General features: G+C 32.4%; 1 protein-coding gene across 1 annotated transcript in view; it reads right to left on the bottom strand.

Moving 5' to 3' along the window:
• LOC137431759 (uncharacterized) overlaps positions 1-26690 on the bottom strand; it is a 132735-nt gene that overhangs the window by 18178 nt on the left and 87867 nt on the right. The gene's annotated exons all lie outside the window — the stretch shown is intronic.

The raw sequence follows: 26690 nt of genomic DNA, 5'->3' as shown, positions 1-26690 counted from the left end.
CTCGATCAGACTAACAAAATCATGTCATAGTCTTGATTATATGAACAAAATCATGTCATAGTCTCGATCAGCAATCAAAATCATGTCATAGTCTCGATCATATTAACAAAATCATGTCATTGCCTCGATCATATTCACAAAATCATGTCATAGTCTCGATCATATCAACAAAATCATGTCATTGCCTCGATGATATTGACAAAATCCTGTCATAGTCTCGATCAGCAAACAAAATCATGACGAGGTCTCGATCATATCAACAAAATCATGTCATTGTCTCGATCATATCAACAAAATCATGTCATAGTCTCGATCATATCAACAATATCATGTCATAGTCTCGATCATATCAACAAAATCATGTCATAGTCTCGATAATATCAACAAAATCATGTCATAGTCTCGATCATTTTAACAAAATCATGCCATTGTCTCGATCATATCAACAAAATCATGTCATAGTCTTGATCATATTAACAAAATCATGTCATTGTCTCGATCAGCAAACAAAATCATGTCATAGTCTCAATCATATTCACAAAATCATGTCATAGTCTCGATCAGCAAACAAAATCATGTCATAGTCTCGATCAGCAAACAAAATCATGTCATTGTCTCGATCATATTGACAAAATCATGTCATTGTCTCGATCATATCATCAAAATCATGTCATTGTCTCGATCATATTAACAAAATCATGTCATTGTCTAGATCACATAAACAAAATCATGTCATTGTCTCGATCAAACAAACAAAATCATGTCATTGTCTCGATCAAACAAACAAAATCAGGTCATAGTCTCGATCAAACAAACAAAATCATGTCATTGTCTTGATCAAACAAGCAAAATCATGTCATTGTCTCGATCATATCAACAAAATCATGTCATTGTCTCGATCATATAAACAAAATCATGTCATTGTCTCGATCAGACAAACAAAATCATGTCATAGTCTCGTTCAGACAAACAAAATCATGTCATAGTCTCGATCATATTAACAAAATCATGTCATAGTCTCGATCATATAAACAAAATCATGTCATTGTCTTGATCACATTAACAATATCATGTCATAGTCTCGATCATTAAACAAAATCATGTCATAGTCTTGATCATATTAACAATATCATGTCATTGTCTCGATCAGACAAACAAAATCATGTCATAGGCTTGATCATATCAACAAAATCATGTCATAGTCTTGATCATATTAACAAAATCATGTCCTAGTCTCGATCAGCAAACAAAATCATGTCATAGTCTTGATCATATTAACAAAATCATGTCATTGTCTCGATCAGACAAACAAAATCATGTCATAGTCTTGATCATATCAACAAAATCATGCCATAGTCTTGATCATATTTACAAAATCATGTCATAGTCTCCATCAGCAAACGAAATCATGTCATAGTCTTGATCATATTAACAAAATCATGTCATAGTCCTGATCAGCAAACAAAATCATGTCATAGTCTCGATCAGACAAACAAAATCATGTCATCGTCTCGATCATATCAACAAAATCATGTCATAGTCCTGATCAGCAAACAAAATCATGTCACAGCCTCGATCAGCAAACAAAATCATGTCATAGTCTCGATCAGCAAACAAAATCATGTCATAGTCTCGATCATATTAACAAAATCATGTCATTGTCTCGATCATATTAACAAAATCATGTCATTGTCTCGATCAAACAAACAAAATCATGTCATTGTCTCGATCAAACAAACAAAATCAGGTCATTGTCTCGATCAAACAAACAAAATCATGTCATTGTCTTGATCATATCAACAAAATCATGTCATTGTCTCGATCATATGAACAAAATCATGTCATTGTCTCGATCAAACAAACTAAATCATGTCATTGTCTCGATCAAACAAACAAAATCAGTTCATTGTCTCGATCATATGAACAAAATCATGTAATTGTCTCGATCATATCAACAAAATCATGTCATTGTCTCGATCATATTAACAAAATCATGCCATAGTCTCGATCAAACAAACAAAATCATGTCATAGTCTCGATCAGCAAACAAAATCATGTCATTGTCTCGATCAAACAAACAAAATCATATCATTGTCACGATCAGACAAACAAAATCATATCATTGTCACGATCACACAAACAAAATCATGTCATAGTCTCAATCATATAAACAAAATCAGGTCATTGTCATAATCAGACAAACAAAATCATGTCATTGTCTCGATCAGCAAACAAAATCATGTCATAGTCTCGATCAGCAAACAAAATCATGTCATAGTCTTGATCATATTAACAAATTCATGTCATAGTCCTGATCAGCGAACAAAATCATGTCATATTCTCGATCATATTGACAATATCATGTCATAGTCTCGATCAGCAAACAAAATCGTCATAGTCTTGATCATATTAACAAAATCATGTCATAGTCTCGATCAGACAAACAAAATCATGTCATAGTCTCGATCATATAAACAAATTCATGTCATAGTCCTGATCAGCGAACAAAATCATGTCATAGTCTCGATTATATCAACAAAATCATGTCATAGTCTCGATCATATTAACAAATTCATGTCATAGTCTTGATCATATCAACAAATTCATGTCATAGCCTTGATCATATCAACAAAATCATGTCATAGTCTTGATCATTTTAACAAATTCATGTCATAGTCCTGATCAGCGAACAAAATCATGTCATAGTCTCGATCAGCAAACAAAATCACGTCATAGTCTCGATCATATTAACAAATGCATGTCATAATCCTGATCAGCGAACAAAATCATGTCATAGTCTCGATCATATTAACAAAATCATGTCATAGTCTCGATCAAACAAACAAAATCATGTCATAGTCTCGATCATATTAACAAAATCATGTCATATTCCTGACCAGCAAACAAAATCATGTCATAGTCTCGATCATATAAACAAATTCATGTCATAGTCCTGATCAGCGAACAAAATCATATCATAGTCTCGATTATATGAACAAATTTATGTCATAGTCTTGATCATATCAACAAAATCATGTCATAGTCTCGATCATATTAACAAATTCATGTCATAGTCTTGATCATATCAACAAATTCATGTCATAGCCTTGATCATATCAACAAAATCATGTCATAGTCTTGATCATTTTAACAAATTCATGTCATAGCCTTGATCATATCAACAAAATCATGTCATAGTCTTGATCATTTTAACAAATTCATGTCATAGTCCTGATCAGCGAACAAAATCATGTCATAGTCTCGATCATATTAACAAAATCATGTCATAGTCTCGATCATATGAGCAAAATCATGTCATTGTCTTGATCATATTAACAATATCATGTCATAGTCTCTATCAGCAAACAAAATCATGTCATAGTCTTGATCATATTAACAAAATCATGTCATAGTCTCGATCAGCAAACAAAATCATGTCATCGTCTCGATCAGCAAACAAAATCATGTCATAGTCTCAATCAAACAAACAAAATCATGTAATTGTCTCGATCATATTAACAAAATCATGTCATAGTCTCGATCAGCATACAAAATCATGTCATTGTCTCGATAATATTTTTTAAAATCACATCATAGTCTCGATCACACAAACAAAATCATGTAATTGTCTCGATCAAACAAACAAAATCATGTCATTGTCACGATCAAACAAACAAAATCATGTCATAGTCTCGATCAGCAAACAAAATCATGTCATTGTCTCGATCAAACAAACAAAATCATGTCATTGTCATGATCAAACAAACATAATCATATCATTGTCTCTATCAAACAAACAAAATCATGTCATTGTCTCGATCATACTAACAAAATCATGTCATTGACTCGATCAAACAAACAAAATTATGTCATTGTCTCGATCATATCAACAAAATCATGTCATTGTCTCGATTATATCAACAAAATCATGTCATTGTCTCGATCATATCAACAAAATCATGTCATTGTCTCGATCATATCAACAAAATCATGTCATTGTCTCGATCATATGAACAAAATCATGTCATTGTCTCGATCAAACAAACAAAATCATGTCATTGTCTCAATCAAACAAACAAAATCATGTCATTGTCTCGATCAAACAAACAAAATCAGGTCATAGTCTTGATCAAACAAACAAAATCATATCATTGTCACGATCAGATAAACAAAATCATATCATTGTCATGATCAGACAAACAAAATCATGTCATAGTCTTGATCATATGAACAAAATCATGTCATTGTCATGATCAGACAAACAAAATCATGTCATAGTCTCAATCAGTAAACAAAATCATGTCATAATCTTGATCATATTAACAAAATCATGTCATAGTCTTGATCAGCAAACAAAATCATGTCATAGTCTCGATCATATTAACAAAATCATGTCCTAGTCTCGATCAGACAAACAAAATCATGTCATAGTCTTGATCATATTAACAAAATCATGTCATAGTCTTGATCAGCAAACAAAATCATGTCATTGTCTCGATCATATAAACAAAATCATGTCATAGTCTCGATCAGACAAAGAAAATCATGTCATAGTCTCTATCATATCAACAAAATCATGTCATATTCTCGATCAGACAAACAAATTCATGTCATAGTCTTGATCATATTAACAAAATCATGTCATAGTCTCGATCATATTTACAAAATCATGTCAGTCTCGATCATATAAACAAAATCATGTCATAGTCTCCATCAGCAAACAAAATAATGTCATAGTCTCGATCATATTCATAAAATCATGTCATAATCGCGATCATATTAACAAAATCATGTCATTGTCTTGATCACATTAACAATATCATGTCATAGTCTTGATCAGCAAACAAAATCATGTCATTGTCTTGATCACATTAACAATATCATGTCATAGTCTCGATCATTAAACAAAATCATGTCATAGTCTTGACCATATTAACAATATCATGTCATTGTCTCGATCAGACAAACAAAATCATGTCATAGGCTTGATCATATCAACAAAATCATGTCATAGGCTTGATCATATTAACAAAATCATGTCCTAGTCTCGATCAGCAAACAAAATCATGTCATAGTCTTGATCATATCAACAAAATCATGTCATTGTCTCGATCAGACAAACAAAATCATGTCATGGTCTTGATCATATCAACAAAATCATGTCATAGTCTTGATCATATTAACAAAATCATGTCATAGTCTTGATCAGCAAACAAAATCATGTCATTGTCTCGATCATATAAACAAAATCATGTCATAGTCTCGATCAGACAAAGAAAATCATGTCATAGTCTCTATCATATCAACAAAATCATGTCATATTCTCGATCAGACAAACAAATTCATGTCATAGTCTCGATCATATTAACAAAATCGTGTCATAGTCTCGATCATATTTACAAAATCATGTCAGTCTCGATCATATAAACAAAATCATGTCATAGTCTCCATCAGCAAACAAAATCATGTCATAGTCTCGATCATATTTACAAAATCATGTCATTGTCTCGATCATATTAACAATATCATGTCATTGTCTCGATCAGACAAACAAAATCATGTCATAGTCTCGTTCAGACAAACAAAATCATGTCATAGTCTCGATCATATTCAAAAAATCATGTCATAATCTCGATCATATTAACAAAATCATGTCATTGTCTTGATCACATTAACAATATCATGTCATAGTCTCGATCATTAAACAAAATCATGTCATAGTCTTGATCATATTAACAATATCATGTCATTGTCTCGATCAGACAAACAAAATCATGTCATAGGCTTGATCATATCAACAAAATCATGTCATAGTCTTGATCATATTAACAAAATCATGTCTTAGTCTCGATCAGCAAACAAAATCATGTCATAGTCTTGATCATATCAACAAAATCATGTCATTGTCTCGATCAGACAAACAAAATCATGTCATGGTCTTGATCATATCAACAAAATCATGTCATAGTCTTGATCATATTAACAAAATCATGTCATAGTCTTGATCAGCAAACAAAATCATGTCATTGTCTCGATCATATAAACAAAATCATGTCATAGTGTCGATCAGACAAAGAAAATCATGTCATAGTCTCTGTCATATCAACAAAATCATGTCATATTCTCGATCAGACAAACAAATTCATGTCATAGTCTCGATCATATGAACAAAATCGTGTCATAGTCTCGATCATATTTACAAAATCATGTCAGTCTCGATCATATAAACAAAATCATGTCATAGTCTCCATCAGCAAACAAAATCATGTCATAGTCTCGATCATATTTACAAAATCATGTCATTGTCTCGATCATATTAACAATATCATGTCATTGCCTCGATCAGACAAACAAAATCATGTCATAGTCTCGTTCAGACAAACAAAATCATGTCATAGTCTCGATCATATTCACAAAATCATGTCATAATCTCGATCATATTAACAAAATCATGTCATTGTCTTGATCACATTAACAATATCATGTCATAGTCTCGATCATTAAACAAAATCATGTCATAGTCTTGATCATATTAACAATATCATGTCATTGTCTCGATCAGACAAACAAAATCATGTCATAGGCTTGATCATATCAACAAAATCATGTCATAGTCTTGATCATATGAACAAAATCATGTCCTAGTCTCGATCAGCAAACAAAATCATGTCATAGTCTTGATCACATCAACAAAATCATGTCATTGTCTCGATCAGACAAACAAAATCATGTCATGGTCTTGATCATATCAACAAAATCATGTCATAGTCTTGATCATATTAACAAAATCATGTCATAGTCTCCATCAGCAAACAAAATCATGTCATCGTCTCGATCATATCAACAAAATCATGTCATAGTCCTGATCAGCAAACAAAATCATGTCATAGTCTCGATCAGCAAACAAAATCATGTCATAGTCTCGATCATATTAACAAAATCATGTCATTGTCTCAATCATATTCACAAAATCATGTCATAGTCTCGATCATATCAACAAAATCATGTCATTGTCTAGATCATATGAACAAAATCATGTCATTGTCTCGATCAAACAAACAAAATCATGTCATTGTCTCGATCAAACATACAAAATCAGGTCATTGTCTCGATCAAACAAACAAAATCATGTCATTGTCTCGATCATATCAACAAAATCATGTCATTGTCTCGATCATATGAACAAAATCATGTCATTGTCTCGATCAAACAAACTAAATCATGTCATTGTCTCGATCAAACAAACAAAATCAGGTCAGAGTCTCGATCAAACAAACAAAATCATGTCAGTGTCTCGATCAAACAAACAAAATCAGGTCATTGTCTCGATCATATCAACAAAATCATGTAATTGTCTCGATCATATTAACAAAATCATGTCATTGTCTCGATCATATTTACAAAATCATGCCATAGTCTCGATCAAACAAACAAAATCATGTCATTGTCACGATCAGACAAACAAAATCATATCATTGTCACGATCAGACAAACAAAATCATGTCATAGTCTCAATCATATCAACAAAATCAGGTCATTGTCATGATCAGACAAACAAAATCATGTCATTGTCTCGATCAGCAAACAAAATCATGTCATTGTCTCGATCAAACAAACAAAATCATATCATTGTCACGATCAGACAAACAAAATCATATCATTGTCATGATCAGACAAACAAAATCATGTCATAGTCTCAATCATATCAACAAAATCAGGTCATTGTCATGATCAGACAAACAAAATCATGTCATTGTCTCGATCAGCAAACAAAATCATGTCATAGTCTCGATCAGCAAACAAAATCATGTCGTAGTCTTGATCATATTAACAAATTCATGTCATTGTCTCGATCAGACAAACAAAATCATGTCATAGTCTCGATCATATTGACAATATCATGTCATAGTCTCGATCAGCAAACAAAATCGTCATAGTCTCGATCATATTAACAAAATCATGTCATTGTCTCGATCAGACAAACAAAATCATGTCATAGTCTCTATCATATCAACAAAATCATGTCATAGTCCTGATCAGCGAACAAAATCACATCATAGTCTCGATCATATTAACAAATTCATGTCATAATCCTGATCAGCGAACAAAATCATGTCATATTCTCGATCATATTAACAATATCATGTCATAGTCTCGATCATATTAACAATATCATGTCATAGTCTCGATCACATTAACAAAATCATGTCATTGTCTCGATCATATTAACAAAATCATGTCATAGTCTCGATCATATCAACAAAATCATGTCATTGTCTCGATCATATTAACAATATCATGTCATTGTCTCGATCAGACAAACAAAATCATGTCATAGTCTCATTCAGACAAACAAAATCATGTCATAGTCTTGATCATATTAACAAAATCATGTCATAGTCTCGATCATATTAACAAAATCATGGCATTGTCTTGATCATATTAACAATATCATGTCATAGTCTCGATCAGCAAACAAAATCATGTCATAGTCTTGATCATATTTACAAAATCATGTCATTGTCTCCATCAGACAAACACAATCATGTCATATTCTTGATCATATTAACAAAATCATGTCATAGTCTTGATCATATTAACAAAATCATGTCATAGTCTCCATCAGCAAACAAAATCATGTCATAGTCTCGATCATATTAACAAAATCATGTCATAGTCCTGATCAGCTAACAAAATCATGTCACAGTCTTGATCATATCAACAAAATCATGTCATAGTCTTGATCATATCAACAAAATCATGTCATTGCCTCGATCAGACAAACAAAATCATGTCATAATCCTGATCAGCAAACAAAATCATCTCATAGTCTTGATCATATTAACAAAATCATGTCATAGTCTCGATCAGACAAACAAAATCATGTCATAGTCTCAATCAGACAAACAAAATCATGTCATAGTCTTGATCATATTAACAAAATCATGTCATTGTCTCAATCAGACAAACAAAATCATGTCATAGTCTCGATCAGACAAACAAAATCATGTCATTGTCTCGATCAGACAAACAAAATCATGTCATAGTCTCTATCATATCAACAAAATCATGTCATAGTCCTGATCAGCGAACAAAATCACATCATAGTCTCGATCATATTAACAAATTCATGTCATAATCCTGATCAGCGAACAAAACCATGTCATATTCTCGATCATATTAACAATATCATGTCATAGTCTCGATCATATTAACAATATCATGTCATAGTCTCGATCACATTAACAAAATCATGTCATTGTCTCGATCATATTAACAAAATCATGTCATAGTCTCGATCATATCAACAAAATCATGTCATTGTCTCGATCATATTAACAATATCATGTCATTGTCTCGATCAGACAAACAAAATCATGTCATAGTCTCGTTCAGACAACCAAAATCATGTCATAGTCTTGATCATATTAACAAAATCATGTCATAGTCTCGATCATATTAACAAAATCATGGCATTGTCTTGATCATATTAACAATATCATGTCATAGTCTCGATCAGCAAACAAAATCATGTCATAGTCTTGATCATATTTACAAAATCATGTCATTGTCTCCATCAGACAAACAAAATCATGTCATAGTCTTGATCATATTAACAAAATCATGTCATAGTCTTGATCATATTAACAAAATCATGTCATAGTCTCGATCAGCAAACAAACTCATGTCATAGTCTTGATCATATTAACAAAATCATGTCATAGTCTCCATCAGCAAACAAAATCATGTCATAGTCTCGATCATATTAACAAAATCATGTCATAGTCCTGATCAGCTAACAAAATCATGTCACAGTCTTGATCATATCAACAAAATCATGTCATAGTCTTGATCATATCAACAAAATCATGTCATTGCCTCGATCAGACAAACAAAATCATGTCATAATCCTGATCAGCAAACAAAATCATCTCATAGTCTTGATCATATTAACAAAATCATGTCATAGTCTCGATCAGACAAACAAAATCATGTCATAGTCTCAATCAGACAAACAAAATCATGTCATAGTCTTGATCATATTAACAAAATCATGTCATTGTCTCAATCAGACAAACAAAATCATGTCATAGTCTCGATCAGACAAACAAAATCATGTCATTGTCTGGATCAGACAAACAAAATCAGGTCATAGTCTCTATCAGTCAAACAAAATCATGTCATATTCCCGATCATATTGACAAAATCATGTCATTGCCTTGATCAGACAAACAAAATCATGTCATTGTCTTCTATCAGACAAACAAAATCATGTCATTGCCTCGATCAGACAAATAAAATCATGTCATAGTCTTGATCAGACAAACAAAATCATGTCATCGTCTCAATCATATTGACAATATCATGTCATAGTCTCGATCAGTCAAACAAAATCATGTCATTGTCTCGATCAGACAAACAAAATCATGTCATTGTCTCGATCAGACTAACAAAATCATGTCATTGTCTCGATTATGCCACCAAAATCATGTCATTTTCTCGATCAGACTAACAAAATCAAGTCATTGTCTCGATCAGACAAACAAAATCATGTCATTGTCTTCTATCAGACAAACAAAATCATGTCATTGTCTCGAACAGACAAACAAAATCATGTCATTGTCTTCTATCAGACAAACAAAATCATGTCATTGCCTCGATCAGACAAACAAAATCATGTCATTGTCTTCTCTCAGACAAACAAAATCATGTCATTGTCTCGATCAGACAAACAAAATCATGTCATAGTCTTGATCAGACAAACAAAATCATGTCATAGTCTCGATCAGTCAAGCAAAATCATGTCATTGTCTCGATTATGCTCCCAAAATCATGTCATTGTCTCGATCATATGAACAAAATCATGTCATTGTCTCGATCAGACAAACAAAATCATGTCATTGTCTCGATCAGACAAACAAAATCATGTCATTGTCTCAATTATGCTTCCAAAATCATGTCATTGTCTCGACCATATGAACAAAATCATGTCATTGTCTCGATCAGACAAACAAAATCATGTCATTGTGTCTCAATCAGACAAACAAAATCATGACATTGTCTCAATCAGACAAAAAAAATCATGTCATTGTCTTGATCAGACAAACAAAATCATGTCATTGTCTCGATCAGACAAACAAAATCATGTCATTGTACAAATAAATGAATTATTATTATTATTGTCTCGATCAGACAAACAAAAGCATGTCATTGCCTCGATTATAGTACCAAGATCATGTCATTGTGTCTCAATCAGACAAACAAAATCATGACATTGTCTCAATCAGACAAAAAAAATCATATCATTGTCTTGATCAGACAAACAAAATCATGTCATTGTCTCGATCAGACAAACAAAATCATGTCATTGTCTCGATCAGACAAACAAAAGCATGTCATTGTCTCGATTATAGTTCCAAAATCATGTCATTGTCTTGATCAGACAAACAAAATCATGTCATTGTCTCAATCAGACAAACAAAATCATGCCATTGTCTCGATCAGACAAACAAAATCATGTCATTGTCTCGATTATACTACCAAAATCATGTCATTGTCTCGATCAGACAAACAAAATCATGTCTTTGTCTCGATCAGACCAACAAAATCATGTCATTGTCTCGATCAGACAGACAAAATCATGTCTTTGTCTCAATCAGACAAAAAAAATCATATCATTGTCTTGATCAGACAAACAAAATCATGTCATTGTCTCGATCAGACAAACAAAATCATGTCATTGTCTCGATCAGACCAACAAAATCATGCCATTGTCTCGATCATATCAACAAAATCATGTCATATTCTCGATCATATTGACAATATCATGTCATAGTCTCAATCAGACAAACAAATCATGTCATTGTCACGATCAGACAAACAAAATCATGTCATAGTCTCGATCAGCAATCAAAATCATGTCATAGTCTCGATCAGCAAACAAAATCATGTCATAGTCTCGATCAGCAATCAAAATCATGTCATAGTCTCGATCAGCAATCAAAATCATGTCATAGTCTCGATCAGCAAACAAAATCATGTCATAGTCTCGATCAGCAATCAAAATCATGTCATACTCTCGATCAGCAAACAAAATCATGTCATAGTCTCGATCAGCAATCAAAATCATGTCATAGTCTCGATCAGCAATCAAAATCATGTCATAGTCTCGATCAGCAATCAAAATCATGTCATAGTCTCGATCAGCAAACAAAATCATGTCATAGTCTCGATCAGCAATCAAAATCATGTCATACTCTCGATCAGCAAACAAAATCATGTCATAGTCTCGATCAGACGAACAAAATCCTGTCATTGTCTCGATCAAACAAACAAAATCATGTCATAGTCTCGATCAGCAAACAAAATCATGTCATAGTCTCGATCAGCAATCAAAATCATGTCATAGTCTCGATCAGCAATCAAAATCATGTCATAGTCTCGATCAGCAAACAAAATCATGTCATTGTCTCGACCATATTAACAAAATCATGTCATTGTCTCGATCAGACGAACAAAATCATGTCATAGTCTCGATCAGCAATCAAAATCATGTCATAGTCTCGATCAGACGAACAAAATCATGTCATAGTCTCGATCAGACTAACAAAATCATGTCATAGTCTCGATCAGCAAACAAAATCATGTCATTGTCATGATCAGGCAAACAAAATCATATCATTGTCTCGATCAAACAAACAAAATCATGTCATAGTCTTGATCATATTAACAAAATCATGTCATAGTCTCCATCAGCAAACAAAATAATGTCATAGTCTCGATCAGACAAACAAAATCATGTCATTTTCTCGATCATATTAACAAAATCATGTCATTGTCACGATCAGACAAACAAAATCATATCATTATCTCGATCAAACAAACAAAATCATGTAATTGTCACGATCAGACAAACAAAATCATGTCATAGTCTCGATCAGCAAACAAAATCATGTCATAGTCTCGATCAGACAAACAAAATCATGTCATAGTCTCGATCATATTAACAAAATCATGTCATAGTCCTGATCAGCAAACAAAATCATGTCATAGTCTCGATCAGACTAACAAAATCATGTCATAGTCTCGATCAGCAATCAAAATCATGTCATAGTCTCGATCAGACGAAAGAAATCATGTCATAGTCTCGAACAGACTAACAAAATCATGTCATAGTCTCGATCAGCAATCAAAATCATGTCATAGTCTTGATCAGACTAACAAAATCATGTCATTGTCATGATCAGCAATCAAAATCATGTCATAGTCTCGATCAGACTAACAAAATCATGTCATAGTCTTGATTATATGAACAAAATCATGTCATAGTCTCGATCAGCAATCAAAATCATGTCATAGTCTCGATCATATTAACAAAATCATGTCATTGCCTCGATCATATTCACAAAATCATGTCATAGTCTCGATCATATCAACAAAATCATGTCATTGCCTCGATGATATTGACAAAATCCTGTCATAGTCTCGATCAGCAAACAAAATCATGACGAGGTCTCGATCATATCAACAAAATCATGTCATTGTCTCGATCATATCAACAAAATCATGTCATAGTCTCGATCATATCAACAATATCATGTCATAGTCTCGATCATATCAACAAAATCATGTCATAGTCTCGATAATATCAACAAAATCATGTCATAGTCTCGATCATTTTAACAAAATCATGCCATTGTCTCGATCATATCAACAAAATCATGTCATAGTCTTGATCATATTAACAAAATCATGTCATTGTCTCGATCAGCAAACAAAATCATGTCATAGTCTCAATCATATTCACAAAATCATGTCATAGTCTCGATCAGCAAACAAAATCATGTCATAGTCTCGATCAGCAAACAAAATCATGTCATTGTCTCGATCATATTGACAAAATCATGTCATTGTCTCGATCATATCATCAAAATCATGTCATTGTCTCGATCATATTAACAAAATCATGTCATTGTCTAGATCACATAAACAAAATCATGTCATTGTCTCGATCAAACAAACAAAATCATGTCATTGTCTCGATCAAACAAACAAAATCAGGTCATAGTCTCGATCAAACAAACAAAATCATGTCATTGTCTTGATCAAACAAGCAAAATCATGTCATTGTCTCGATCATATCAACAAAATCATGTCATTGTCTCGATCATATAAACAAAATCATGTCATTGTCTCGATCAGACAAACAAAATCATGTCATAGTCTCGTTCAGACAAACAAAATCATGTCATAGTCTCGATCATATTAACAAAATCATGTCATAGTCTCGATCATATAAACAAAATCATGTCATTGTCTTGATCATATTGACAAAATCATGTCATAGTCTCGATCAGCAAACAAAATCATGTCATTGTCATGATCAGGCAAACAAAATCATATCATTGTCTCGATCAAACAAACAAAATCATGTCATAGTCTTGATCATATTAACAAAATCATGTCATAGTCTCCATCAGCAAACAAAATAATGTCATAGTCTCGATCAGACAAACAAAATCATGTCATTTTCTCGATCATATTAACAAAATCATGTCATTGTCACGATCAGACAAACAAAATCATATCATTATCTCGATCAAACAAACAAAATCATGTAATTGTCACGATCAGACAAACAAAATCATGTCATAGTCTCGATCAGCAAACAAAATCATGTCATAGTCTCGATCAGACAAACAAAATCATGTCATAGTCTCGATCATATTAACAAAATCATGTCATAGTCCTGATCAGCAAACAAAATCATGTCATAGTCTCGATCAGACTAACAAAATCATGTCATAGTCTCGATCAGCAATCAAAATCATGTCATAGTCTCGATCAGACGAAAGAAATCATGTCATAGTCTCGAACAGACTAACAAAATCATGTCATAGTCTCGATCAGCAATCAAAATCATGTCATAGTCTTGATCAGACTAACAAAATCATGTCATTGTCATGATCAGCAATCAAAATCATGTCATAGTCTCGATCAGACTAACAAAATCATGTCATAGTCTTGATTATATGAACAAAATCATGTCATAGTCTCGATCAGCAATCAAAATCATGTCATAGTCTCGATCATATTAACAAAATCATGTCATTGCCTCGATCATATTCACAAAATCATGTCATAGTCTCGATCATATCAACAAAATCATGTCATTGCCTCGATGATATTGACAAAATCCTGTCATAGTCTCGATCAGCAAACAAAATCATGACGAGGTCTCGATCATATCAACAAAATCATGTCATTGTCTCGATCATATCAACAAAATCATGTCATAGTCTCGATCATATCAACAATATCATGTCATAGTCTCGATCATATCAACAAAATCATGTCATAGTCTCGATAATATCAACAAAATCATGTCATAGTCTCGATCATTTTAACAAAATCATGCCATTGTCTCGATCATATCAACAAAATCATGTCATAGTCTTGATCATATTAACAAAATCATGTCATTGTCTCGATCAGCAAACAAAATCATGTCATAGTCTCAATCATATTCACAAAATCATGTCATAGTCTCGATCAGCAAACAAAATCATGTCATAGTCTCGATCAGCAAACAAAATCATGTCATTGTCTCGATCATATTGACAAAATCATGTCATTGTCTCGATCATATCATCAAAATCATGTCATTGTCTCGATCATATTAACAAAATCATGTCATTGTCTAGATCACATAAACAAAATCATGTCATTGTCTCGATCAAACAAACAAAATCATGTCATTGTCTCGATCAAACAAACAAAATCAGGTCATAGTCTCGATCAAACAAACAAAATCATGTCATTGTCTTGATCAAACAAGCAAAATCATGTCATTGTCTCGATCATATCAACAAAATCATGTCATTGTCTCGATCATATAAACAAAATCATGTCATTGTCTCGATCAGACAAACAAAATCATGTCATAGTCTCGTTCAGACAAACAAAATCATGTCATAGTCTCGATCATATTAACAAAATCATGTCATAGTCTCGATCATATAAACAAAATCATGTCATTGTCTTGATCACATTAACAATATCATGTCATAGTCTCGATCATTAAACAAAATCATGTCATAGTCTTGATCATATTAACAATATCATGTCATTGTCTCGATCAGACAAACAAAATCATGTCATAGGCTTGATCATATCAACAAAATCATGTCATAGTCTTGATCATATTAACAAAATCATGTCCTAGTCTCGATCAGCAAACAAAATCATGTCATAGTCTTGATCATATTAACAAAATCATGTCATTGTCTCGATCAGACAAACAAAATCATGTCATAGTCTTGATCATATCAACAAAATCATGCCATAGTCTTGATCATATTTACAAAATCATGTCATAGTCTCCATCAGCAAACGAAATCATGTCATAGTCTTGATCATATTAACAAAATCATGTCATAGTCCTGATCAGCAAACAAAATCATGTCATAGTCTCGATCAGACAAACAAAATCATGTCATCGTCTCGATCATATCAACAAAATCATGTCATAGTCCTGATCAGCAAACAAAATCATGTCACAGCCTCGATCAGCAAACAAAATCATGTCATAGTCTCGATCAGCAAACAAAATCATGTCATAGTCTCGATCATATTAACAAAATCATGTCATTGTCTCGATCATATTAACAAAATCATGTCATTGTCTCGATCAAACAAACAAAATCATGTCATTGTCTCGATCAAACAAACAAAATCAGGTCATTGTCTCGATCAAACAAACAAAATCATGTCATTGTCTTGATCATATCAACAAAATCATGTCATTGTCTCGATCATATGAACAAAATCATGTCATTGTCTCGATCAAACAAACTAAATCATGTCATTGTCTCGATCAAACAAACAAAATCAGTTCATTGTCTCGATCATATGAACAAAATCATGTAATTGTCTCGATCATATCAACAAAATCATGTCATTGTCTCGATCATATTAACAAAATCATGCCATAGTCTCGATCAAACAAACAAAATCATGTCATAGTCTCGATCAGCAAACAAAATCATGTCATTGTCTCGATCAAACAAACAAAATCATATCATTGTCACGATCAGACAAACAAAATCATATCATTGTCACGATCACACAAACAAAATCATGTCATAGTCTCAATCATATAAACAAAATCAGGTCATTGTCATAATCAGACAAACAAAATCATGTCATTGTCTCGATCAGCAAACAAAATCATGTCATAGTCTCGATCAGCAAACAAAATCATGTCATAGTCTTGATCATATTAACAAATTCATGTCATAGTCCTGATCAGCGAACAAAATCATGTCATATTCTCGATCATATTGACAATATCATGTCATAGTCTCGATCAGCAAACAAAATCGTCATAGTCTTGATCATATTAACAAAATCATGTCATAGTCTCGATCAGACAAACAAAATCATGTCATAGTCTCGATCATATAAACAAATTCATGTCATAGTCCTGATCAGCGAACAAAATCATGTCATAGTCTCGATTATATCAACAAAATCATGTCATAGTCTCGATCATATTAACAAATTCATGTCATAGTCTTGATCATATCAACAAATTCATGTCATAGCCTTGATCATATCAACAAAATCATGTCATAGTCTTGATCATTTTAACAAATTCATGTCATAGTCCTGATCAGCGAACAAAATCATGTCATAGTCTCGATCAGCAAACAAAATCACGTCATAGTCTCGATCATATTAACAAATGCATGTCATAATCCTGATCAGCGAACAAAATCATGTCATAGTCTCGATCATATTAACAAAATCATGTCATAGTCTCGATCAAACAAACAAAATCATGTCATAGTCTCGATCATATTAACAAAATCATGTCATATTCCTGACCAGCAAACAAAATCATGTCATAGTCTCGATCATATAAACAAATTCATGTCATAGTCCTGATCAGCGAACAAAATCATATCATAGTCTCGATTATATGAACAAATTTATGTCATAGTCTTGATCATATCAACAAAATCATGTCATAGTCTCGATCATATTAACAAATTCATGTCATAGTCTTGATCATATCAACAAATTCATGTCATAGCCTTGATCATATCAACAAAATCATGTCATAGTCTTGATCATTTTAACAAATTCATGTCATAGCCTTGATCATATCAACAAAATCATGTCATAGTCTTGATCATTTTAACAAATTCATGTCATAGTCCTGATCAGCGAACAAAATCATGTCATAGTCTCGATCATATTAACAAAATCATGTCATAGTCTCGATCATATGAGCAAAATCATGTCATTGTCTTGATCATATTAACAATATCATGTCATAGTCTCTATCAGCAAACAAAATCATGTCATAGTCTTGATCATATTAACAAAATCATGTCATAGTCTCGATCAGCAAACAAAATCATGTCATCGTCTCGATCAGCAAACAAAATCATGTCATAGTCTCAATCAAACAAACAAAATCATGTAATTGTCTCGATCATATTAACAAAATCATGTCATAGTCTCGATCAGCATACAAAATCATGTCATTGTCTCGATAATATTTTTTAAAATCACATCATAGTCTCGATCACACAAACAAAATCATGTAATTGTCTCGATCAAACAAACAAAATCATGTCATTGTCACGATCAAACAAACAAAATCATGTCATAGTCTCGATCAGCAAACAAAATCATGTCATTGTCTCGATCAAACAAACAAAATCATGTCATTGTCATGATCAAACAAACATAATCATATCATTGTCTCTATCAAACAAACAAAATCATGTCATTGTCTCGATCATACTAACAAAATCATGTCATTGACTCGATCAAACAAACAAAATTATGTCATTGTCTCGATCATATCAACAAAATCATGTCATTGTCTCGATTATATCAACAAAATCATGTCATTGTCTCGATCATATCAACAAAATCATGTCATTGTCTCGATCATATCAACAAAATCATGTCATTGTCTCGATCATATGAACAAAATCATGTCATTGTCTCGATCAAACAAACAAAATCATGTCATTGTCTCAATCAAACAAACAAAATCATGTCATTGTCTCGATCAAACAAACAAAATCAGGTCATAGTCTTGATCAAACAAACAAAATCATATCATTGTCACGATCAGATAAACAAAATCATATCATTGTCATGATCAGACAAACAAAATCATGTCATAGTCTTGATCATATGAACAAAATCATGTCATTGTCATGATCAGACAAACAAAATCATGTCATAGTCTCAATCAGTAAACAAAATCATGTCATAATCTTGATCATATTAACAAAATCATGTCATAGTCTTGATCAGCAAACAAAATCATGTCATAGTCTCGATCATATTAACAAAATCATGTCCTAGTCTCGATCAGACAAACAAAATCATGTCATAGTCTTGATCATATTAACAAAATCATGTCATAGTCTTGATCAGCAAACAAAATCATGTCATTGTCTCGATCATATAAACAAAATCATGTCATAGTCTCGATCAGACAAAGAAAATCATGTCATAGTCTCTATCATATCAACAAAATCATGTCATATTCTCGATCAGACAAACAAATTCATGTCATAGTCTTGATCATATTAACAAAATCATGTCATAGTCTCGATCATATTTACAAAATCATGTCAGTCTCGATCATATAAACAAAATCATGTCATAGTCTCCATCAGCAAACAAAATAATGTCATAGTCTCGATCATATTCATAAAATCATGTCATAATCGCGATCATATTAACAAAATCATGTCATTGTCTTGATCACATTAACAATATCATGTCATAGTCTTGATCAGCAAACAAAATCATGTCATTGTCTTGATCACATTAACAATATCATGTCATAGTCTCGATCATTAAACAAAATCATGTCATAGTCTTGACCATATTAACAATATCATGTCATTGTCTCGATCAGACAAACAAAATCATGTCATAGGCTTGATCATATCAACAAAATCATGTCATAGGCTTGATCATATTAACAAAATCATGTCCTAGTCTCGATCAGCAAACAAAATCATGTCATAGTCTTGATCATATCAACAAAATCATGTCATTGTCTCGATCAGACAAACAAAATCATGTCATGGTCTTGATCATATCAACAAAATCATGTCATAGTCTTGATCATATTAACAAAATCATGTCATAGTCTTGATCAGCAAACAAAATCATGTCATTGTCTCGATCATATAAACAAAATCATGTCATAGTCTCGATCAGACAAAGAAAATCATGTCATAGTCTCTATCATATCAACAAAATCATGTCATATTCTCGATCAGACAAACAAATTCATGTCATAGTCTCGATCATATTAACAAAATCGTGTCATAGTCTCGATCATATTTACAAAATCATGTCAGTCTCGATCATATAAACAAAATCATGTCATAGTCTCCATCAGCAAACAAAATCATGTCATAGTCTCGATCATATTTACAAAATCATGTCATTGTCTCGATCATATTAACAATATCATGTCATTGTCTCGATCAGACAAACAAAATCATGTCATAGTCTCGTTCAGACAAACAAAATCATGTCATAGTCTCGATCATATTCAAAAAATCATGTCATAATCTCGATCATATTAACAAAATCATGTCATTGTCTTGATCACATTAACAATATCATGTCATAGTCTCGATCATTAAACAAAATCATGTCATAGTCTTGATCATATTAACAATATCATGTCATTGTCTCGATCAGACAAACAAAATCATGTCATAGGCTTGATCATATCAACAAAATCATGTCATAGTCTTGATCATATTAACAAAATCATGTCTTAGTCTCGATCAGCAAACAAAATCATGTCATAGTCTTGATCATATCAACAAAATCATGTCATTGTCTCGATCAGACAAACAAAATCATGTCATGGTCTTGATCATATCAACAAAATCATGTCATAGTCTTGATCATATTAACAAAATCATGTCATAGTCTTGATCAGCAAACAAAATCATGTCATTGTCTCGATCATATAAACAAAATCATGTCATAGTGTCGATCAGACAAAGAAAATCATGTCATAGTCTCTGTCATATCAACAAAATCATGTCATATTCTCGATCAGACAAACAAATTCATGTCATAGTCTCGATCATATGAACAAAATCGTGTCATAGTCTCGATCATATTTACAAAATCATGTCAGTCTCGATCATATAAACAAAATCATGTCATAGTCTCCATCAGCAAACAAAATCATGTCATAGTCTCGATCATATTTACAAAATCATGTCATTGTCTCGATCATATTAACAATATCATGTCATTGCCTCGATCAGACAAACAAAATCATGTCATAGTCTCGTTCAGACAAACAAAATCATGTCATAGTCTCGATCATATTCACAAAATCATGTCATAATCTCGATCATATTAACAAAATCATGTCATTGTCTTGATCACATTAACAATATCATGTCATAGTCTCGATCATTAAACAAAATCATGTCATAGTCTTGATCATATTAACAATATCATGTCATTGTCTCGATCAGACAAACAAAATCATGTCATAGGCTTGATCATATCAACAAAATCATGTCATAGTCTTGATCATATGAACAAAATCATGTCCTAGTCTCGATCAGCAAACAAAATCATGTCATAGTCTTGATCACATCAACAAAATCATGTCATTGTCTCGATCAGACAAACAAAATCATGTCATGGTCTTGATCATATCAACAAAATCATGTCATAGTCTTGATCATATTAACAAAATCATGTCATAGTCTCCATCAGCAAACAAAATCATGTCATCGTCTCGATCATATCAACAAAATCATGTCATAGTCCTGATCAGCAAACAAAATCATGTCATAGTCTCGATCAGCAAACAAAATCATGTCATAGTCTCGATCATATTAACAAAATCATGTCATTGTCTCAATCATATTCACAAAATCATGTCATAGTCTCGATCATATCAACAAAATCATGTCATTGTCTAGATCATATGAACAAAATCATGTCATTGTCTCGATCAAACAAACAAAATCATGTCATTGTCTCGATCAAACATACAAAATCAGGTCATTGTCTCGATCAAACAAACAAAATCATGTCATTGTCTCGATCATATCAACAAAATCATGTCATTGTCTCGATCATATGAACAAAATCATGTCATTGTCTCGATCAAACAAACTAAATCATGTCATTGTCTCGATCAAACAAACAAAATCAGGTCAGAGTCTCGATCAAACAAACAAAATCATGTCAGTGTCTCGATCAAACAAACAAAATCAGGTCATTGTCTCGATCATATCAACAAAATCATGTAATTGTCTCGATCATATTAACAAAATCATGTCATTGTCTCGATCATATTTACAAAATCATGCCATAGTCTCGATCAAACAAACAAAATCATGTCATTGTCACGATCAGACAAACAAAATCATATCATTGTCACGATCAGACAAACAAAATCATGTCATAGTCTCAATCATATCAACAAAATCAGGTCATTGTCATGATCAGACAAACAAAATCATGTCATTGTCTCGATCAGCAAACAAAATCATGTCATTGTCTCGATCAAACAAACAAAATCATATCATTGTCACGATCAGACAAACAAAATCATATCATTGTCATGATCAGACAAACAAAATCATGTCATAGTCTCAATCATATCAACAAAATCAGGTCATTGTCATGATCAGACAAACAAAATCATGTCATTGTCTCGATCAGCAAACAAAATCATGTCATAGTCTCGATCAGCAAACAAAATCATGTCGTAGTCTTGATCATATTAACAAATTCATGTCATTGTCTCGATCAGACAAACAAAATCATGTCATAGTCTCGATCATATTGACAATATCATGTCATAGTCTCGATCAGCAAACAAAATCGTCATAGTCTCGATCATATTAACAAAATCATGTCATTGTCTCGATCAGACAAACAAAATCATGTCATAGTCTCTATCATATCAACAAAATCATGTCATAGTCCTGATCAGCGAACAAAATCACATCATAGTCTCGATCATATTAACAAATTCATGTCATAATCCTGATCAGCGAACAAAATCATGTCATATTCTCGATCATATTAACAATATCATGTCATAGTCTCGATCATATTAACAATATCATGTCATAGTCTCGATCACATTAACAAAATCATGTCATTGTCTCGATCATATTAACAAAATCATGTCATAGTCTCGATCATATCAACAAAATCATGTCATTGTCTCGATCATATTAACAATATCATGTCATTGTCTCGATCAGACAAACAAAATCATGTCATAGTCTCATTCAGACAAACAAAATCATGTCATAGTCTTGATCATATTAACAAAATCATGTCATAGTCTCGATCATATTAACAAAATCATGGCATTGTCTTGATCATATTAACAATATCATGTCATAGTCTCGATCAGCAAACAAAATCATGTCATAGTCTTGATCATATTTACAAAATCATGTCATTGTCTCCATCAGACAAACACAATCATGTCATATTCTTGATCATATTAACAAAATCATGTCATAGTCTTGATCATATTAACAAAATCATGTCATAGTCTCCATCAGCAAACAAAATCATGTCATAGTCTCGATCATATTAACAAAATCATGTCATAGTCCTGATCAGCTAACAAAATCATGTCACAGTCTTGATCATATCAACAAAATCATGTCATAGTCTTGATCATATCAACAAAATCATGTCATTGCCTCGATCAGACAAACAAAATCATGTCATAATCCTGATCAGCAAACAAAATCATCTCATAGTCTTGATCATATTAACAAAATCATGTCATAGTCTCGATCAGACAAACAAAATCATGTCATAGTCTCAATCAGACAAACAAAATCATGTCATAGTCTTGATCATATTAACAAAATCATGTCATTGTCTCAATCAGACAAACAAAATCATGTCATAGTCTCGATCAGACAAACAAAATCATGTCATTGTCTCGATCAGACAAACAAAATCATGTCATAGTCTCTATCATATCAACAAAATCATGTCATAGTCCTGATCAGCGAACAAAATCACATCATAGTCTCGATCATATTAACAAATTCATGTCATAATCCTGATCAGCGAACAAAACCATGTCATATTCTCGATCATATTAACAATATCATGTCATAGTCTCGATCATATTAACAATATCATGTCATAGTCTCGATCACATTAACAAAATCATGTCATTGTCTCGATCATATTAACAAAATCATGTCATAGTCTCGATCATATCAACAAAATCATGTCATTGTCTCGATCATATTAACAATATCATGTCATTGTCTCGATCAGACAAACAAAATCATGTCATAGTCTCGTTCAGACAACCAAAATCATGTCATAGTCTTGATCATATTAACAAAATCATGTCATAGTCTCGATCATATTAACAAAATCATGGCATTGTCTTGATCATATTAACAATATCATGTCATAGTCTCGATCAGCAAACAAAATCATGTCATAGTCTTGATCATATTTACAAAATCATGTCATTGTCTCCATCAGACAAACAAAATCATGTCATAGTCTTGATCATATTAACAAAATCATGTCATAGTCTTGATCATATTAACAAAATCATGTCATAGTCTCGATCAGCAAACAAACTCATGTCATAGTCTTGATCATATTAACAAAATCATGTCATAGTCTCCATCAGCAAACAAAATCATGTCATAGTCTCGATCATATTAACAAAATCATGTCATAGTCCTGATCAGCTAACAAAATCATGTCACAGTCTTGATCATATCAACAAAATCATGTCATAGTCTTGATCATATCAACAAAATCATGTCATTGCCTCGATCAGACAAACAAAATCATGTCATAATCCTGATCAGCAAACAAAATCATCTCATAGTCTTGATCATATTAACAAAATCATGTCATAGTCTCGATCAGACAAACAAAATCATGTCATAGTCTCAATCAGACAAACAAAATCATGTCATAGTCTTGATCATATTAACAAAATCATGTCATTGTCTCAATCAGACAAACAAAATCATGTCATAGTCTCGATCAGACAAACAAAATCATGTCATTGTCTGGATCAGACAAACAAAATCAGGTCATAGTCTCTATCAGTCAAACAAAATCATGTCATATTCCCGATCATATTGACAAAATCATGTCATTGCCTTGATCAGACAAACAAAATCATGTCATTGTCTTCTATCAGACAAACAAAATCATGTCATTGCCTCGATCAGACAAATAAAATCATGTCATAGTCTTGATCAGACAAACAAAATCATGTCATCGTCTCAATCATATTGACAATATCATGTCATAGTCTCGATCAGTCAAACAAAATCATGTCATTGTCTCGATCAGACAAACAAAATCATGTCATTGTCTCGATCAGACTAACAAAATCATGTCATTGTCTCGATTATGCCACCAAAATCATGTCATTTTCTCGATCAGACTAACAAAATCAAGTCATTGTCTCGATCAGACAAACAAAATCATGTCATTGTCTTCTATCAGACAAACAAAATCATGTCATTGTCTCGAACAGACAAACAAAATCATGTCATTGTCTTCTATCAGACAAACAAAATCATGTCATTGCCTCGATCAGACAAACAAAATCATGTCATTGTCTTCTCTCAGACAAACAAAATCATGTCATTGTCTCGATCAGACAAACAAAATCATGTCATAGTCTTGATCAGACAAACAAAATCATGTCATAGTCTCGATCAGTCAAGCAAAATCATGTCATTGTCTCGATTATGCTCCCAAAATCATGTCATTGTCTCGATCATATGAACAAAATCATGTCATTGTCTCGATCAGACAAACAAAATCATGTCATTGTCTCGATCAGACAAACAAAATCATGTCATTGTCTCAATTATGCTTCCAAAATCATGTCATTGTCTCGACCATATGAACAAAATCATGTCATTGTCTCGATCAGACAAACAAAATCATGTCATTGTGTCTCAATCAGACAAACAAAATCATGACATTGTCTCAATCAGACAAAAAAAATCATGTCATTGTCTTGATCAGACAAACAAAATCATGTCATTGTCTCGATCAGACAAACAAAATCATGTCATTGTACAAATAAATGAATTATTATTATTATTGTCTCGATCAGACAAACAAAAGCATGTCATTGCCTCGATTATAGTACCAAGATCATGTCATTGTGTCTCAATCAGACAAACAAAATCATGACATTGTCTCAATCAGACAAAAAAAATCATATCATTGTCTTGATCAGACAAACAAAATCATGTCATTGTCTCGATCAGACAAACAAAATCATGTCATTGTCTCGATCAGACAAACAAAAGCATGTCATTGTCTCGATTATAGTTCCAAAATCATGTCATTGTCTTGATCAGACAAACAAAATCATGTCATTGTCTCAATCAGACAAACAAAATCATGCCATTGTCTCGATCAGACAAACAAAATCATGTCATTGTCTCGATTATACTACCAAAATCATGTCATTGTCTCGATCAGACAAACAAAATCATGTCTTTGTCTCGATCAGACCAACAAAATCATGTCATTGTCTCGATCAGACAGACAAAATCATGTCTTTGTCTCGATCAGACCAACAAAATCATGTCATTGTCTCGATCAGACAGACA

This window comes from Myxine glutinosa, chromosome 7, assembly GCF_964187855.1.
Source record: "Myxine glutinosa chromosome 7, kmMyxGlut1.1, whole genome shotgun sequence".
Lineage (NCBI taxonomy): Eukaryota > Metazoa > Chordata > Myxini > Myxiniformes > Myxinidae > Myxine > Myxine glutinosa.
This window is presented reverse-complemented; position numbering and strand designations above follow the sequence as displayed.